At 44.0% G+C, this 6,591-nt stretch overlaps 1 non-coding gene across 1 annotated transcript; it reads left to right on the top strand.

Moving 5' to 3' along the window:
• The first annotated feature begins 2,728 nt into the window (after nt 1-2,728).
• Nucleotides 2,729-2,948, top strand: LOC144990754 (small nucleolar RNA U3). Its single transcript, XR_013654709.1, has one exon. It is a non-coding gene; the product is annotated as a small nucleolar RNA U3 (small nucleolar RNA).
• The last annotated feature ends 3,643 nt before the right edge of the window (nt 2,949-6,591 follow it).

Below are 6,591 nucleotides of genomic sequence, written 5' to 3'. Positions count from 1 at the left end.
CACGTTATACAACAATCCCTAATATTGTGACCTACAATGTTAATGTTATTTTTTATTTTTCTATTTTCATTGTTTATTTGTTTATTTTCTTTCTTCTTTGTATCTTATTTTTTTATTTTGTTGGGTATTTATGTTAAAGCAATGTGAATATAAATGTGTAATCCTTTAAAGTTCAATAAAAAAAGAACCTCCTCCTGCTGCTCCTCCATCTTTAGCTCCTCCTCCTCACCATCACTGTGACTGTTGACGTCTTCCAACTCCTCCAGAAAGCTGTTTTCTGATGAACATCTCCTCCCTGTTGCTGCTTTCAGTCCAAACTCACTCTGTTCATGTCAATTCACTCCAGAGAAAATCCTTTTTCTGGGAAGAATTTGCTCCAAGTTTTCCTCCAACTAAGAATCTGCAAACCCAGATGAGAACTCCCAGCAGGAAAAGAATTCATCTGCAGGAAACTAGAAAAAGGCCTTTTTGTGGGAGGAAACCATTCCAGATCTTTACAAACACCACAAATCCCAACTTTTCCTCCACTTAGCCTGAGTTTGGCTTCCAGGAAGCGGTGTGTGTTCAAGCTCCGCCCCCATCTCATGAAGCCCCTCCTCCAACATGAGGCCACTGGGGAATTCTGAATGAACCTTTACATTTCTACAGAAATTTCAAGCTAAAAACAGAAAAAAAACTCTCTTCATGTTTGAAAACAATCAAAGATTCAAACAGGAAGAGAAAACAAGGTTTGTCAGGAAATCAACAGATTTGATTGATTGTAAATCTTCTTCCTGTTGGAGTTTGATGAATGGAAGTAGAATGTGTAGAAAGTCAGTTGATGTTTTCCATTTCAGTAAATGAAGGTTTGATCTGCAGATTTCCTGATCCCTTTCTGACTGGGATCCAGACCTGATCTAGACGGGACTCATGAGGAAGCAAACAGCACAGAAACTGCTCTGAATGTTCCCTCTTCTTCACTTTCTGTCTGACTTCAACCATGAAGGGACTTGAACCCTCAACCTTCTGATCCATGAGGCCACATGGTCTGAGAGAACATCCAGGTCCAGCTGCAGGTGGAGGACAGCATCATCCAGCCGTCACAGACTGGGGGCGGAGCCTGGAGATGACTGCTGAAGGTCAGAGGGCGGAGCTTCATCAGGATGAAGGTGCTGCTTGGATTCTGCTTTGATGTCCGTCTGTTCTCAGTCCCTTCATGGCTGCTGCTCAGAGCTGTTTCTGGATCTTTCTGGAGAATTCATGTCTTTACTGATCCAAATGTGGGATTTCTGTTTTTCTTTGGACTTTTCTTGATTTCAGGCTTTTAGCTTCTGGAACTTTCTTTGTTTCTATGCTTTAACTTCCAAACGGGTTTATCTAAGACAATCTGATTGTTTTTCATTTGACTTTCTAGGAACTTTCTGTTTCATCTTTGAGGATTTGGACTTTTGAAAGACTTTTAGCTGCAGTTTCATCCTTTGAACCAGATGGATCTGAATCTAGAGTCAAAGATTCTAAGGAAATCCTGGATTCACAGACATTTGATTGAATTTCTGTCTGGATCAGAAACCAACAGCAGACATTTCAAGCCGTCATCTGTTCCTAATCTTCATTCCCCGCCATCATTGAAAGCTTTTGGAATAGTCCCTAAAGCCAGCGATGGGGCCGCTTTGGAGCCTGAACTCATCACTCGGTGTCACGGTGGCAGAGAGATGACAGATCCCAAATCTGAGGCTGAAATGATCACGTCCTACCAGCTCCACTCTGGATTTGGGACCAGAAACCTTTGAAGATGTTGGAGCATTGTTGGAGAACAGACTGACAACATTGACCTTTGACCCCTCCCTGATGTGTTCCACATCCAGCTGCAGACACACCACTACAGCTCCCATTCCACTTCTGATCCAGCAGTTAGAACCAGAGCCTGCATTTGCAGCAGGTTCCAACCCACTGACCACTGATCCACACAGGGGGACGTCCTAAGGGGCGGAGTCAGCCACTGGAGAAATGGGGGTCACTCTGGGCCTCTCTGTGTTCAATCAGTTTGAATCTCATGAAGAACATTTCAAAACTCCACATTTGGATCAGGCGTCTTCATCAGAGCACAACTCATGTTTCCAGGACTGTGACTCACCAATAGATCCTCATTTCCTTTTTTCTTCTTTTTTTAACTTGTCCTGTCCAACAGCTGGGTAGGCATATGAGAGCTGAGGGCCTCTTGTGTTGGACATATTTTACTTTAACAAGAGGGGTTATTAATCTTCAGACAAACCAGAGGTATGTCTGAATAAACCCCTTTCCTGCAGATCACAGACTGCTAAGTTAACTGTTTGGTCTCTCAATTCCTGCTGCAGTCACTTCATGGAGAGTAAAGATGAACATAGGATGTGGCTCAGTGAAGGTTCCTGATACGTCTGATAAGGTTCCAGAAGGACCAATCCATCTGTGATCAGATAGATGAAGGCTTGAGGATGACTACTAATCTCTGAGACAGCTGAACCCAACAGAGAAGAAGATAGTTTGACACAACTGGACACAGATGTTGGGGAATACTTGGTGGAGTTGAAGCTATTTCAACATTTCATTGATAGATTACTTTAATGATTGAAAAGAATTAAAATGCTTTTTTATTCAGAAACAAGCTGCAGTCTGATTGGAGGAGGTGTGAGTCTGTGATCTGCAGGAGGAGACCAGGAGCAGGAGTTCCTGTCTGCAGACAGAAGAGTACAAACAACATCCAGAACTCACTAAGACTCTACTTTCAGGGATCATTTCTTTAGTCTGGAACTAGAGGATTGTGTTTCTACAGAGGTTGGTCTGGCTGTCCATGATGATGATGATGATGATGATGATGAAGATGTTTCCTTCAGAGCAGGAAGCTGGTGAGAGGATGAGAGTCTTCTTCACTGATGAAGACTGTTCAGTGTTTCTGGATGTGACACTGAAGGAGGAAACATTGTCTGAGTGGACTGTTGGTTTGTATTAAGATTAAATATTTTTTGTTTCTTTTCATGAAAGCAGAAAACAACCAAGTAGAAATGTGTGCTGCAGATGCCATGTCTGCCACTAGAGGGCAGCACAGCAGCTTCAGTCTTTGTCATTGTTGCTGCAGAGAAACTCCGCAGAGACTCACAGAGAGAGGATGGAGGCAGCAGATGAAGCTGCTGCAGACTGACAGCTGATGGAACTGAAGCACTTTCTACATTCTAGTTCCAAATGTTCTACAGAATCCATCAGAGATGGAAAGTCTTCCTCAGTACTCGAGTACTTTAGTTCAGCAGCTCCTCTTTTCCTCTAAGGTGAAGCTTCATGTGGACGACTTCTTCTTCTTCTCTCCTCTTTTCTGGAGCTTGGGCTCCATGCAGTCTGATCAGCTCTGATTTGGGCTTCAGTTGATGTTTGTGATCAGGAACTCTGGATTCTTCTTAGAAGGAGACGTTCTGCCTCTTTAGCAGAGAGCAGAACGTTGATCTGATCTGTTGGAAGCCACTCCATCCTGAAGCTGCACTGCTGAGTTCCTGTCCACCAGGGGGCAGTGTTACGGCTTTGCCTGCCTTATTATTCTGCTCATCTGTCAGGTTGGGACTTCCAACACACAAACATTTGACCTATTCACTTTAGAAAAAAGTTTGTTAAACACTTTGGTGACTTTCAGATTTATAAAAACATTTTTTATCTTTTATTTCTGTAATTATTGGTCTAAACTTTTCTCCCTGAAGGCTGAACTGCAGCTTTCCTCAGTCTTTCATTTTCTCCATTTTTCACTCCTTTTCTTGGCTTCCAGCTCACCAAGCATGACCTAGACGGCGCCCTCATGTGGACGGATGAACACATGACAGAGGGGAAGGACAGAGCTGCACAGCAGGGACGAGCAGAGACCTTTGGGTCACGTGGAGCAACAATAAAAACAGTAGAAACTCCAATAAAACCAGTAGAACCAGACTGGAAAAGCTCCAAAAGTTCAGAAAACCTCTTGAAAAATGCAAAACTATATGAACTCTGAACACTAATGACAAATAAATGGTAATTAAAAACCTTTCTGGATCAGAACCAACAGAAATAACAGGTTGATGCTGGTCAGACGTGCACACACAGGACCCTAGGGGGGTTTGAACACCTGCCCTTTCTGCCTCCTATTCAAAAGTGTCCTCTTTGTTTTGAATGAACATGAATACATTTCTGTTCAGCTGCGTCCACACTGACCGCCTCTCTTTCACCGTGCGGATAATTCTCTGCTCGCCGTCTGTCCACAAATGTGTTCCTGAGCTGGACGCCGCCTGTGGGCGGAGCTTCCAGCTAATGTTTTCAGCCTGATGGCCACATGGAGCGGTGTCTGTGTTTCTGTCATTTCCACTGCATGAAGACACGGATGATGCTGAGAGGTCAGGTTTCTGGATGATGAAGAGTTCTCCAGAATCATGGGGAATCACGTCTCCATGTCTGGATCCTTCAGATTCTCTCCGTTCAGTCATCTTCTCTCCTGATGAGTCTGAAAGACGGACGCTTCCGCCGTCTCTCCGTCTCTCTGACCGACTTTGAAGGCTTGCTGTCCCATGTTAACCCCAGAGGAAAACTACAAACCAGAATCAAATCAGGGACCTTTTTCTGATGGTCTCCATGGAAACCAGAAAGCTAAAGTTCAGGAGATGATCTGGCTGTCTTTCCATCAGCAGCAGCTCTCTGTCTGGCCGCCAGCTCTCCTCCTGGAGCCGCATAGCCAGATCAATGCTCCAGCTCCATGGGCCCTGCAGCAGACTGAAGGGTGAAGCCGCCTTTGGCCACCAGCAGGCAGGACGCTTCCTGAAACCCCGCTGCCCCCAAAGGGAACCAGCAGGTGAAGAGAATGAATGGAAGTTCAGGAGAACCATGGATCCATTCACTAGATCAGGGGTGGGGAACACGCGGCCAATAAGCGTGCGGCTCTTAGCATCTCATCATATTGTAGTGATCCAGCCGGACCGTCACTTTCATGGAGTAGGTAATACCAACTGCTAATTTAGAAGGCTTCGTTGGAGAGCTGTCCGTGCCCGGTACAACGCACGACCCCGGACAGTTTCAAGCAGAATAAACAGAAGGAGTGACAATGTTTCCAATTGAGCATCTAGTCCATTTATTCCAAGTACACATACAGCCCAAACAGCATGGAGTGTCACTTCAGCTTTCAGCCCTCTGACTCAAGGTTTCACCCTAAAGCTCCCCACTTCCCATGAGCCTTAGCGGCCAAAGGCGGGGCTAACCCCCAGGTCGCTACAATATTTTCTATATACTGTGCCTCATTTCATAATTTTTTCCCTCTTAAACCACAATCAAACCACCAGAGGGTATTACAAATAAATAATAATTATTGATAAAATAATAAAAAAATTTGGCGGTGTGTGTGTGTGTTTGATGCTGCTCCCAACACATACGTGTCCGCCAATCATTTGCGCGGGTTACGCCCACTGCCGGAACACATAGATATAGATTTGATGTGCGTGCAGACTGTTACCCTCATGGTTAAAATTGGGAAATTTAGAGTCTAAGATAAACACAGGACGTTTCTGGAAGAACGGGAAGATTCTTACTTTTTACTGAACGGAATGGAAAGTCACTGTGTTTATTATTATGAGCTTCTGGAAGCAGTAACATAGATCATGCCAGAAAAGAACAAAACGGATCCCGGAAAATATTAAAAACTCTTCCTGATCTGAAACTAAGTGTCTCCTTTATTAACAAGTTGAAGCTTTTCAAAGTGCACATTCAAAACAAAAATCATCCCACTTTCCTTCTTTGTGGAGCTCACAGCAGAAAGCTGCAATACAAACGAATAAAGCGCAGAACGTGACGCTGCTGCTGAACAAAAACGACCGCAGATCACTTTTCTCATGCATCCTTTAATGCAGAGACTGACTGACGAGATCCCCGCTGGTCACTGATGAGGCAGCGAGAGAACCAGAGATAAATGAGCAGAAATCTATGAGGTTCCATTTGTGCCAAAGATATCAAAATGTGTTTTTGCGTCCACTGTCTATGCTTTGGGCTCATTGTCTATGTCTATTGAACGAGTTCATTTTACATTGGTTCATGTCTATGTACTACTAAGCAATATCTTCTGCATGCCCATGATTCTTTGATTATTACTTTGTATTAACTTTGTGATGTATATGCTTGCTTTATCCTTAAACTTTATCTTTGTCATTGTCCTTATCCCATGTCGTCTAACTACGGCGTCAGGAAGATCCTTAGCAACTGTTGCTAGTGTCGTTTGCTATGTCGTCTCACCATGTCGTCAGGAAAATCCTTAGCAACCGTTGCTAGTGTCGTTTGCCAAGTCGTTTCACGTGTCGTCAGGAAGATCCTTAGCAACCGTTGCTAGTGTCGTATGCTACGTTCTCTCACCATGTCGTGTCCTTAGATCTTGTTGTATTTCAAATTTTGCAAAGGTCGTCAGAGAAGTCTTTTGTACGGTCGATAAATTGTTCCCGTATTATCACGGAACAAAACACTTAAAAAAAAAAAACTTTTATTGACAATCCTGCAAACGCGCACTCCCACAAAGGGGGGGGGGGGGTGCATGCGTACAACGGAGGGGGGTGCATCACGTTCCCGTTTAAAGTTATTTAGAGTATGGCT

The sequence above is a fragment of the Oryzias latipes genome, chromosome 2 (genome assembly GCF_053564925.1).
Source record: "Oryzias latipes strain Hd-rR chromosome 2, Olatipes_Hd-rR_3.1".
NCBI classification, from domain to species: domain Eukaryota; kingdom Metazoa; phylum Chordata; class Actinopteri; order Beloniformes; family Adrianichthyidae; genus Oryzias; species Oryzias latipes.
This window is presented reverse-complemented; position numbering and strand designations above follow the sequence as displayed.